General features: G+C 37.5%; 2 long non-coding RNA genes across 3 annotated transcripts in view; one reads left to right on the top strand and one right to left on the bottom strand.

Annotated features, from left to right (window-relative positions):
* The window catches only part of LOC110255835, a 542938-nt gene that overhangs the window by 468205 nt on the left and 60998 nt on the right, over nucleotides 1-13735 (top strand). The window lies entirely within an intron of this gene.
* Nucleotides 1-13735, bottom strand: part of LOC106505319 — a 63823-nt gene that overhangs the window by 1108 nt on the left and 48980 nt on the right. The window lies entirely within an intron of this gene.

Here is a 13735-nt window from a genome sequence, read left to right as displayed (position 1 = left end):
GGGCAAGAAAAATAAAGTAAAATTTAAAAAAAAAATAAAAAAATTTGTCTGCATTGGTAGACATACTGCCAGTTCATTCATTTTAATTAGTTTACACTGTTGTGTTACATTAATATATTGCACATCGATTATGCTTTCTGTTGTTGATGAACATATAGATGAGTACAGTTTTGCACTATTCAAACCATACTGAGAAAGACAAGTACATATGATATTATTTATATGTGGAATCTATGCAAATGATAAAAAAATTGATTTATAAAACAGAAACAAACTCACAGATTTCAGAACCAATCTTATCCTTTCCATAGGCGAAACCATTGAGGAAGAGGGAGGAACTAGGAATACAAACACTACTTTATAAAATAGATAATTAATAAGAACCTATTCTATAGCACAGGGAAATCTCAATAATTTGTAATAACTTGTGGGAAAAAGAATGGATATGTATATATATGTATAACTGACTCACTTTGCTGTACATCTGAAACTAATACAACATTGTAATTCAACTATACTCAAATAATTTTTTTAAATGAACTGAAATTTTAATGAATAATTGAGTTTGTACCTTTTTTTTTTTTTTTTGCGCATATGCTAGAGCCTTAGGGTCTAGATTTTATCTGTAAGAGTAGAAAGCTAAAATTTATAATGTAAATAACCAGAACATTTACAAGATGTTGATAATCATTCTGGATCAACATTTAATATGAGTTATTTTTGCTGTGTATACAAGCCAGATATTTTTCCTTTACTTATCCAATGAATATAATAAGGTTCACATTCTTTTAATTTGCATTACCTGTTTATCAGTAGTATAAGACATTTTAGCCTATGTTTACTGGTCTTCTTTTTTCTTCTTTTTTTCTTTCTTTTCTTTTTTTTTTAACAGATGTTGCCTGTTGGTGTTATTTTCCCAATTCTATACTGAGTTTTCCTATTGCTTTTGTCCCATTGATTTGTGTGCATTTATGTGCATGAAACTATGCCTGTGTTAGTATTTGAAATATTTTTAATTCATTTATTACCTTTTACCTTTTTTATGTCTTTTCATATGTAAATTTTTTTTCCTGAAATATCTATTCTGTTCCATAAATATAGAATACATCTTTTCAAATGAAAGCTTTCAGTGACTATGTTGCTTCAATTCCATTCTTTTGACTACCCTTAACTTTTTTCCATTTTTTTTCAGTTTTTTGTTTTTAAAAACATTCAATTTCCAGTTGTTCATCATTAATATGTAGCAATTCAGGTCAATTTTGTATATTAACTTATTTTCTGTGGCTTTGCTACATTAGCTTATTATTTCTGTAAGCAGATTATTTAGGATTATACATAGATGATGTCATTTATAAAAGGTATATGGAGGGGGTTTTTTTGGTCATTTTTGTTTTTGCTTTTTGTAATTTTGCACTTCTGGAATCCCATGCAGTGCTTGCAGTGCTGATTAGATGTGGTAAGAGTGAGCATCCTTGCTTTGTTCTTGATCTTAGGGCTAAAAACAGTCAATATTTTATCAGCAAGTATAACAATGGCTGCAGATTTTTAGTAGATGTATTTCCTATTTGTCAGAACTTTTGTTGTGAGTGGATTTTAACATTGTCAGTTACATCCTTTCTATCTGTTGAGATGATTTTGTTTTGGTTGGTATTATTGTCAGTTCTATTCTGTAAACACAGTAAATCACACTGATAGATTTTCAAATGTTAAACCAGCATTGCATTCCTGGTATGCATCCTGCTTGAATGTATAAAATACTGTATTCTTTTCTAAACAAATTCCACAAATTCACTGACTTAATGCAAAATTATTATCTTGCAGCCTGTTGTTTAGAAGTTTGATAGAGGCCTTACTGGGCTAAAATCAAGGTCTTGGCAGGGCTGTGTACCTTTCTGGAGGGCTTGAGGGAGAACGTATTTCCTAACTTTGGCCAGCTTCCACCTTTCTTAACTAGTCTTTCCACATCCACATTGCTTAACTAGTGTTCCCCATCCTCCGTCTTCACAGCCAGCCACGTTGCCTTTCTCTGATGATCCCCACGCAATCACATCCCCCTCCTTTTGCCCCCTTCTTTCACTTTTAAGGACCTGTGTGGTTACATTGGGTCCACCTGGGTAATCCAGGATCATTTCCCTATTTTAAGATTCTTAATTTAATCACATCCCCAAACTTTCTTTTGCCATGTAAGGTAACATGGTCATAGTTTCTAGTGATTAGGACATGAACATTTGGGGAAGCTGCTCTTCTGCCTTTCACAATATCATTTTATTTATCTGGAGATTTGATTTCCTAAAAATGACTTTAAGGACTTTTTGTTTATATTCATGAAAGACATTAACTGAAAAAATTTTTTTGAAGAATGATTTGGTCTGGTTTGAGTATCAGAGTAATGCTGGACCCATAAAATGCATTATAAGGTATTCTCATCTTTTCTGCTTTCTGAAAGGTTTTGTGTAGAATTGATATCAATTGATCTGTAAAAATTTGGAAGAATTTACAATAGAAGCCACCTAATTCTAGAGGTTTTTTTTTTATCAAAACGACTTAATTGATGTAATCTACCTGAAGCTGTACTAAATTGCCAGGGCTGCCATAAGAAAACACCGCATTGGGTCACTTAAGCAGCAGAAGTTTATTTTCTCCCAGTGTGGAGGCCGGAAGTCCAAGATTAAGGTGTTGGCAGATTTGGTTTCCTCTGAGGCCTCTCTCCTTGGCCTGTAGATGGCCAATTATCACTGTGTCCTCAGAAGGTCTTTCTCTGTGTGTCCAAATGCCTGGTGTCTCAGTGTGTCCACATTTCCTTTTCTTATAATGACCCCGGTCAGGTTGAATAAGGGCCCAACCTCACAACCTTATTTTAACATAATTACCTCTTTAAAGACCTTATCTGCAAATACAGTCATATTCTGAGGTACTAAGAGTAAGGGCTTCAATGTATAAATTGCGTGGAGAGATTGGCTGACAAAACAATTTAGCCTATAATAGATGACATTCATATTTTTGCATTTTTGATTGATATTTGACAGTTTGTTTCTTTCAAAAGATTTATCCAGTTGCAAAAATTTATTGGCTTAAAATTGTTATAATGTTCTCTCAGTATTTTCTTATTATCTGTAGAGTTTCTAGCTATGTGACCCTTTTTTATTCCTGACATTGGTAATATGCATCTCCTTTTTTCTCAATCATTATGAGTACATATTTACCAAATGTACTGATTTATTCAGAGAACCAGAATTAAGAACCATTCATTCTTTCTCATGTTTTTCAGAGTTTTCTTTTTCATTCATCTCTGCTCTTTATTTTTTGTTCTGATTTCTGCAACATATATGATTAATGCATTCTTATTTTTCTTGTCTCTTACCCAAATATTTACCTTTCCTGGAGGGCCTTTATATTTTTTGTAGCTCCATATTTTTATGTGGTATTATTTTATTACTCCCTATTGAATTACTATATCTATATCTATTTATCTGTCTATCTATCTATCTGTCTATCTTAGATATATAGTAATATAGGACTGCTAGTGCTAGACTTTCTCCTTTTTGTTAGTCTAGAAATCTTTATTTCACTTTCAATTTGAAAGATATTTTTCCTAGGTATATAATTCTAGGTTGACAGTTTTTTTCCCCTTTTCAGTATTTCAAAGACTATTTGATTGCCTTCTGGCTTGTGTAGATTTTCCATGAGCATGTAAGGTGATACATTCCTAAGGACTTTACCTTATGCCCAAATGTAATGAAGGGAATTTTTGACCTACTGTTTCATACATTATGGTTGCCCCCCACCCTCATGCCATTGCCCTCGAATAGTTCTCTCTCTCTCATATTTGTAGATCAGTACCTAACCAAAATTCCAAAAAGATCTTCATTACCTTGTCAATGTAGTTTCCTTTTTCTCCACTTTGCTGTCCCCCAAATTTTAGCTAGTTGAACTCCCCAAACTCTTATCTTTACCTCCTGTGAGATAGCCAGTCTCTGTTTCATTTCCCCCCTGCCTTACTGCATTCTGAAAACTGTCTTATACTGGGGCATTTGTAGTGGTCACCCATGTCAGCTCTTATCCTTTTTTCAAGGATCACCCTCTTCTGTGGTATTATCCAGTGTCTGAAAACCAGTGTGTCATATCTTTGTTCTCTTTTCTTATTCTAAAAGGAGAAAAATGTCAGCCCAGTTCCTGATACTCCATCATAGTCATAAGTATAAATCCTCCAAACATATTTGTTTTAAATATTCCTTCACAACCTGGTTTGTTCTGCATTTTTAATTTCGTATAATTGATTGATAGTTTGCTTAGCATCATATTTTTCAGATGTTTTTGAACCTTGTTTTGTAGTCTTATCTGGAGTGGTAGAGAATTTTTTTTCTTTTTACAGTTGCACCTGTGACATATGAAAGTGACTGGGCTAGGGGTCAAATTGGAGCTGCAGCTGAGGCCTGCGCCACAGGCATAGCAACACCAGATCTGATCTGCATCTGTGACCCATGCTGCAGCTTGCAGAAACGTTAGATCCTTTAACTCACTGAGCAAGGCCAAGGATTGAACCAACATCCTCATAGAGACAATATCATGTCCTTAACCTGTGAGCCACAACAGGAACTCCCAGAGTGGTGGCGAATTTTTGTTCTTTTTTTATCTTGTTTTGTATGGTTTTTGTTTCCACTCTTTTTTTTTTTTTTTTTTAATCTTAAAGTTTTGCAGCCACCTCTATCTGACCCCTAGGACCTCTTGCAGGGAAGCAACTCTCAAAACATCTATTTAGGGTACTGTTGGTGACATTGTATGTTCAGTCAAGGGGTCAGTGGGAGAATTAAGCCACTTCTCATCATAAGTTTGTATCTGTGACCTCTGACCTCCTTGGGTTAGCATTTTTTTATAAGGCAGAACACATTTGTTTTCCACTGATTTTTTTATTGTGGTAAAATATGAATACCTTAATTTACCACCTTAACCATTTTAAGTGTAAAATTCAGTGTGATTGAGTACACTCACAATGTTGTACAACCATCATCACTGTTTATTCCCAGAACTTTTATCATCTTCCCAAACAGAAGCTCTGCATGCATTGAACTATAACTCTCCAAGAGAAGAAGGTGATGTGAAGCCAGAACAGAGATAGAACCTTTCCCAGCCCCTGATAACATCTATTCTATTTTCCATCTCTATGACTTTGCCTGTTCTAGGGACCTCCTGCAAGTGGAAACAAATAGAATGTTCCCCAAATACCCAGCTCTCTTGTCACAGTTTATCAACTGTTACTTATTGTTGGAAACAGAAGAGTATAGCTAATCTTGATATTCTACTGTTTTGAGTATATATCAGTAGGAATTTTACTAGGCTGAATAATGGCTCCCAAAGATATTAGGTCCTAAGCTCTGGATTCTTTAAAGGTCTTGAAATGGGGTTATTATTCTGGATTATTGAACAGGCCCTAAATACAATCACGAGTGCCCTTGTAAAAGAGAAGGAGGTATTTCACAGCCGAACAAAGTGATGTGAAAGCAGAACTGAGATAGTTGAGAAGATGACTTTGAAGACTGGAGTGAGATGGGCACAAGCCAGGAAATGACAACAGCCCCCAGAAACTGGAAGAGGCAAAGGATAGACTTACCTGCATCCTCCAGTGAGAGCATAGCCCCGCCAATACTTTGATATCAGTCCAGTGAGACTGATGTCATGATTTTGGATTCTAGAACCGTAAAATAATACATTTCTGTGGTTTTAAATCACTAAGTTTGTGGTAATTTACTACAGCAGCCACAGGAAACTAGAACAGTGTTCTTAATTTTTGCACTCAAAGCCGTATAAATACATACATATTTAAATATTTAATATTATTTACAATTCCATTTGTACCTATGGCATACAGAAAATAGTCAATAATTCTTGTCAATAATGTGCCTGTCTAGGAGTTCCCGTCGTGGAGCAGTGGTTAACGAATCCGACTAGGAACCATGAGGTTGGGGGTTCGGTCCCTGGTCTTGCTCAGTGGGTTAAGGATCCAGCGTTGCCATGAGCTGTGGTGTAGGTTGCAGATGTGGCTCGGATCCCGTGTTGCTGTGGCTCTGGCGTAGACCGGTGGCTGCAGCTCCAATTAGCCCCCTAGCCTGGGAACCTCCATATGCTGCAGGAGCGGCCCAAGAAATGGTAAAAAATATATATATAAATAATAATATTAATAATAATAATGTGCCTCTCTATTCTTGAGGAAGAATTAATGTGGAAAATACAGGGTTTACTCATATCTTCTCTTTCTTCCTCACCACCCACCTTACCAAGAACTTAAGACTTTATACTCTAAGGACCTCTCAAATATGTCAGCTTCGATACGAGTCTGCTATCATAAACTGCCACATTAACCCAGAAATCCGTACTTTACTGTTGACCTACAGCAACAACCTCCTAACTGGTCTCCTATCTTCCAACCTCATTCTTACATCTGCCCTCTACTCCTGGGGAGGAGTAAATTCTCTGAAAGTGCCTATTTGATCACACATTACTTCTAAGTAAAATTCTTTACTGCCTCCTTTAGCTTTCTAGTCAAAATTCGGGTACTTTAATTTAACCCACAAGGCCCTTTGTGATCAGGACCGTGCCTGACACTCTAGTTTAATATACTGTCACTCTCGGGAGTTCCTGTCGTGGCTCAGTGGTTAACGAATCTGAATAGGAATCATGAGGTTGCGGGTTCAATCCCTGGCCTTGCTCAGTGGGTTAAGGATCCGGCGTTGCCATGAGCTGCGGTGTAGGTTGCAGATGCGGCTCAGATCCCGAGTTGCTGTGGCTCTGGTGTAGGCCGGTGGCTACACCTCCAATTCGACCCCTAGCCTGGGAACCTCCATATGCCACAAGAGCAGCCCAAGAAATGGTAAAGAGACAAAAAAATAATAATAATAATATACTGTCACTTTCCTGTCTGCATGATCCTTTTTTTCCCTTGGGGGAGGGGGTGCAGGTGCAGCATATGGAAGTTCCCAGGGTGTCAAATCAGCGATGTAGCTGCCAACCTATGTCACAGCCACAGCAACGTGGGATCCAAGCTGCCTCTGTGACCTACACCAGAGCTCATGGCAATGTTGGATCCTTAATCCAGTGAGTGAGGCCAGGGATCAAACCACATCCTCATGGATACTAGTCAACTTCATTACCCTGAGCCACAGTGGGAACTCCTGCACTAAGTATACTTTCATCACCAGTCTGCATGATTTAACTGCCCCTGTTCTATGAGCACTTCATGTCCTACAAATGCCTTTATCATGGCTATTATCACACTGTATTGTAAAAATGAATTCACCTCTCTTACCTAGGTTAATGATAATGTTTCTTGGAGTTCCTGTTGTGGCACAGCAGAAGCAAATCCGACTGGGAACCATGAGGTTGGGGGTTTGATCCCTGGCCTTACTGAGTGGGTTAAGGATTTGGTATTGCCATGAGCTGTGGTGTAGGTCGCAGATGCAGCTTGGATCCCGTGTTGCTATAGTTCTGGTGTAGGCCCACAGCTACAGCTCTGATGAGACCCCTAGCCTGGGAACCTCCATATGCCACAGGCGCGGCCCTAAAAAGACAAAATAATAATAATAATGATAATGTTTCTTTAGAATAAGAATCACATGATTATTGGGCCAAAAAAGTGTAGTGCCTGCTTCACATTTGTCTATTTAATGAATGTTTTTGTATGAAAAAAATCTGTTTCATAATTAAAGCCAAAATTTCCAAAAATGTACAGATACTTGCTAAATGAAGGAGAAGTTTTGGGTGCAGTTAAGAACTGAAACAAACACTGGGTAAACTTATGACTTTAAAGAGAATAAGAGTAAGCATTAAAAATCACTTTAAATGACGGACACATATGTTGCATTTAGTGCTTTACATCTGTCTTTAATGGGAAACTACACCTGCTTATGTAAAATGAATGTAAACTGCTAAGCCGTTTTGATTCTGCTGAATATATTTGATTGAATATATTTGATTTGTACTTTCTTTAATAATAACTACTGTTCCTTCCAAAATGGAATGGACAGTTTCATTTCTTCTTAAAAAAGTAAAGCATCTATAAATTTTCTCCCTTTTTACTTTTTCATGTTCATATGGAGTTCATTCCTATTACTATTGTAGATACATTGCCAAAATTGTTATAGCAACTAATGGCTTTAAATATAAAACAGTCAGTCTTCTAATAATAAATAATTTAAGAATTCAGTGCCTCTAACAACAGGGTTATCTTTATGATTCAAAAATTGTTTTATGTATGTTTTATTTCTCCACATGGAAAAAAACCCTGGTTAAAAAGATATTCTAGGAACTACTTTTTTCTAAGTTGTATTTCAATGCTTTAAAAGAAATATATACAGGAACAGATGTTACTGCTATGTCAAGATACTAAATAGCTGACCTGCTTGGTCCTAATTATTGACAGTTGACCACAGCACCAGCCTTGGCTTCTACAAACGCGTTAGCAGAATTGACAGCAGGAACACACATGATTTATTCATTAAGAATGATCTATCGCTTCCTGCATTTTCAGCTCCAGGCACTCACACTGTACAGGGCCGTGTCATTCAGCAAGAACTAGTTTGAGACAGGAAGTACTTTAGCATGTTTACAGAAATATCTTTTAAAACAGACTTCACTATCAGACAACCCCCTTGTAAAGCCTTCGCTCTAAGAAACTTAGGTAAAAGATTATCACTCTACACTCAGGAAAATCAATTTTAGAGGCTGACAGTTGTTCCAGACCGATGGTGGATTTCCTTTTTTCATTGAACTGAATTTCCTGTAGGCTGTGAATATACTAACATTCACCAGGTGCTTTCTCCTCTCTTACCAGATTTTTTTTTTCTTTTTAAGGCCGTTAAATAACACCCTTATGTTTTACCAAGTATTCTTATGTATGTGGTGAAGATTGTGACTAATAGTTGTTTAAGAAACCAAAAATTGGTGAAAGCCAAGCCTGCCAACTTTTATACGTAAGCTAATAATGCGAACCTAATAATATTACCTGTTGAGGACACAGCAGTAATCTCAGGCATCTGCTCAGCACTTTACATGATTTTCCCACTCAATCCTCCACCAAAACTGTGAAATAATTATTATCTCTATGTTACCAGAGTTCCTGCTGAGGCTAAGATATTTTGAATGTCTTGCCCAAAGTGACATAGAAATTCCTGGAGCAGTAATTTGGCATCAACTATTGGAGTTTCTATTGTGGCTCAGCGGTAAGGACCCCGTCTAGTATCCATGAGGATGTGGGTTCGATCCCTGGTCTTGCTCACTGGGTTAAGGATCCAGCATTGCTCTGGGCTGTGGTGTTAGCTACAGACATGGCTCGGATCTGGCATTGCCGTGGCTGTGGCTGGCAACTGCGGCTCTGATGTGACCCCTACCCTGGGAACTTCCATATGCTGGAAGTTTAGGGTATGGCCCTAAAAAGACCAAAAAAAAAAAAAAAAAAAAAAAAAAAAAAAAAAAAAAAACTATCAGAGTGTAAGATCGGAGATCTCAGTCACAGTGTGAAACTGCATTTTTATTTTTAAGCATTCCTCCTCTTCCAGGAGTAAGTAAACATGAATCCATGACCTGAACTGATGGAGATCATTTCCAGTGAATGATTTCCAAATTGTCTCCAAACTTTCTCACCTTCCTAAGCTGTTGATCTGTATTTCCCAATGCCTAAAAATGCCCTGACAGTACTCACACCCTTTCAAACTAAAACTCCCACCAGCTTCACTTGCCCTCATGTGCTGCAACTTTTCTTTAAACAAACTCAGACTCCAAACAAAACCTATAATCGATTTTCCTTAAGCCCCAAGCTTAATTTTTTCTTTATCTGAGCAGCCACCATCTCGAGAATAGAGCAGATGTAGCTGTCAGAAGTGGCAGGATTGGGCTTTGGAAGTGACATCATGGGGCCTCCAGTTGACTTTCTCTGCTCTCATTCTCTTTTGTATTTGTCTCCCAACCCCAACATGTACATGGATGCCTTGCCCTGGTATGCCATGCTCTTCTCTTTTCTTCGTTGTAAACATATGCTCTTAGGAAAAGATCTGAAAACAAGTAAACAAATAAGTGAACAAAAAACAGTACCAAGACCTGTTAACATTTCCTTGTAATCATTTCCTTCTGTATTTGAATTGTGAGGAAGGACTAAAAATACAGATCTAATGTCAAAATTTTATTTATTAAGATGCCAACTGGTAGAGGAGTCACTGAGCAAAGGGGCTTTTGCTTATCTTATTTTATATTTGTAATATGTTGATCAATATATTTCATTAGCATATTCTCGGTAGAAGACCGAAGCAAGAATAGGGAGGAGATCTAGATGTGAGAGCTCTCTAAGAAGTGGGGTACACAGTAATGATGAGTGTCAGGTGAACAATAACTCAAAGAGCTCCTGTCATGTTAAAAGTGGTGTGTGATGTTCCTTTGAGAGTTTCCAGGTAGATAATTGGATTTTAAATGGTTGTAGAAGAGGCAAATGAAAAAGCAAATTGAATTTCCAATTTTTTGTTAACAATAAAAACAATAGAAATTGTTGAGTACCAGGAATTTTAAAGAGGCTGGGCTTATAAGTGTCATCATACAGCTTATTGATTTTAGACATTTACGGTTATAATGCCACATCTCCTTGGTACTTCATTGCGGCATTATTCACAATAACCAAGATATGGAAACAACCCAAATGTCCATCGACAGACGATTAGATTACGAAGATGTGGTATAGATACATAGTGGAATACTACTCAGCCATAAAAAACAACAAAATCATGCCATTTGCAGCAACATGGATGGAACTAGAGACTCATACTGAGTGAAATAAGTCAGAAAGAGAAAAACAAATACCATATGATATCACTTATATCTGGAATCTAATATAAGGCACAAATGAACCTTTCCACAGAAAAGAAAAATCATGGACTTGGAGAATAGACTTGTGGTTGCCTAGGGGAAGGGGGAGGGAGTGGGGTAGGTTGGGTGCTTGGGGTTAATGGATGCAAACTATTGCCTTTGGAATGAATTAGCAATGAGATCCTGCTGTGTAGCACTTAGAACTATGTCTAGTCACTTATGATGGAGCATGATAATGGGAGAAAAAAGAATGTATACATGTACGTGTAACTGTGTCAGCATACTGTACAGTAGGAAAAAAATTGTATTGGGGAAATAACAATTAAAAAAAAAAGAAATTCTCCCAAGTAAACATTTTTCTGACCATAAATATATGGTTGTCATCTCACCAAGGGATTTAGTATTTCTCAATTACTTTTTATTTCCTTTAGGTAGTTTTCTTTCCTACTTCCTCAAAAAATATTTCAAATGTTAAAATTTGCCACATGGAAATTCCCATTGCAGCTCAGCAGTAACGAACCCAACTAGTATCCATGAGGACTCAGGTTCGATCCCTGGCCTCGCTCAGTGGGTTAAGGATCCGGCGTTGCCGTGAGCTGTGGTGTAGGTCACAGATGCGGTTTGGGCCCTATGCTGCTGTGGCTGTGGTGTAAGCCAGCAGCTGTCGCTCCAATTCAACCCCTAGCCTGAGAACTTCCATACACCATACATGTGGCCCTAAAAAGCAAAAAAAGAATTAAAAATTAAAAAATTAAAAAAAAAAATCCAACAAGTCTCCTATTCAGATATCTCGAGGAAAGTTGTCTTGGAGAAAACTTAATCAGTACTAGAATTGTTTCAAACTTCTAACTTTACAAATGTATCTACCCTTCTGGCTATTGAATGTTTTCTTTTGTAATCTTAGAGGGGGAGTTATCCCTTTTCTTGTTGAAAATCAACCTGGCCATCTGTGTACTTCCTTTTACACTTGCCCATCTGCTACATTATTTGGCTTCCTCGGTTGTCTCCAATCACTGTTACCACTGCAACATATTCTTCTACTGAAGTTTATAAATATAGTAAAATCTCCCTCATCCTTAAAAAAAAAAATCCCCCTTGCTACTTGAGGTGTCTCTTGCTTTAACTTTATCTCCAGCCAATCTCTAGGAGGGGTAGGCCTTGTTTGATATCTCCATCTCAACAGCTCCCATTGGGAAGTGACCTCTTATGTCATAATGATTGGTTCTTTTGCATCTCTGTTTTTCATGGACTGGATGTTTGTGCCCACCCCCACCCCCAATTTATATGTTGAAGTCTTAGCCCTCAATGTGATGGTATTTGGAGATGGGGCTTTCAGAGCATAATTACATACAAATTAGTTCTTGAGGATGGGTTCCCATATGCATTGAGAAAAGACCATGTGATGACACAGTAAGAAGGTAGACATTTGCAAGCCAGAAAGAGAGAGGTCCCCAGAAATTAACTATGTGGCACTCTGCTCTTGAACTTACAGCCTTTATTTATTTATTTATTTATTTATTTATTTATTTATTTTTTGTCTTTTTACCTGTGGTATATGGAGGTTCCGAGGCTAGGGGTTGAATTGGAGCTGTAGCCCCTGGCCTGCACCACAACCACAACACCTCAGGATCCAAGCCGCTGCTGCGACCTACACCACAGCTCACAGCAATGCCAGACCCTTAACCCACTGAGCAAGGCCAGGGATTGAACCCTCGACCTCATGGATGCTAGTCAGATTTGTTTCCGCTGAGCCCCAATGGGAACTCCAACTTCTAGCCTTTATAAAATAAATTCCTGTTGTTCAAGTCACCAAGTCAATGCTGTTTTGTTATAATAGCCCAAGCTGACTGGGATACTATTTCACCGGATAAAGAATTCCCTGAGGGAAAGAGTTCAGACTTTGCTTCCTAGCATCTAACAAGGGGTCTGGCCAATAGCAGGTGGCAAACAGTTGTCTGCAGAAAGACAATAAATACCTGAATAATGGGTGAATACAAGGTGCTAAATAATTTTTGTAGAGATAATTGAACAAATAAATTTCAGATAGAGAGCATTTAGCCTTACACTGAGTCATTAATGGAGTTTTACAATAAGCCATGATTTTGCTTTATTTGAATAAATATTTCTATCCCACTTCAGGGAGTCTGTATGGAACAATCTATGTGTTCCAATATGTAACAATCCCCAGAGTGAACTAAATAAACAAGTGAATGATCACTCCAAGATCTTGATGTCATAGATATTTGGGGTAGAAATAGCATTTATAGCAGTAATATTTGTAAACATCTTATTATGCTTCAGATAATTTGCTAACACTTTACATCAGTTCCTGTTTAATCTCCACAAGAACTAAAAATTGGTAAAGTAGGAACTGTGTTGTCTTGCTCCCTCTTCTCTCTCTGTAGAATTTAGCAAAGTGCCTTCCATGGGATGGATACATAATGCATATTTGTTTATGACTTCGATTACTCTCCTTGCACAGGATAAGGAAATGGCATAGAAAAATTCATATATTTGCTCAAGATTGCTCATCAAGTAAGTGGAAGAACTGGGATTTCAACCCTGATGTATTTAGCTCTGTAAATGGAGACCTTAGCTGCTCCATTATAAATGGAATAAAGCCTGGTAAATGTCTTAGTTCTCTGTGGTAAGTAGTAGTCTCCCCTCCCCCCCAGCATGGCTTAATCATTTTCCTATCGAATATAGGGAGAATTAATACACTCATGAATTAGCAAACATGCCATATGATGTATTTCCTTCAGAGTACTGGGTCCTAAGTGAGAAATGCCAACCCAAACTCTTCACCCTGCTGGTAGTAGGGGGAGAGCAAGGAAAGAGCTAGGATAAAAAACATATTGCCAGAGTTCCCTTTGTGGCTCAGTGAAAACGAACC

This window comes from Sus scrofa, chromosome 11 (genome assembly GCF_000003025.6).
Source record: "Sus scrofa isolate TJ Tabasco breed Duroc chromosome 11, Sscrofa11.1, whole genome shotgun sequence".
NCBI classification, from domain to species: domain Eukaryota; kingdom Metazoa; phylum Chordata; class Mammalia; order Artiodactyla; family Suidae; genus Sus; species Sus scrofa.
This window is presented reverse-complemented; position numbering and strand designations above follow the sequence as displayed.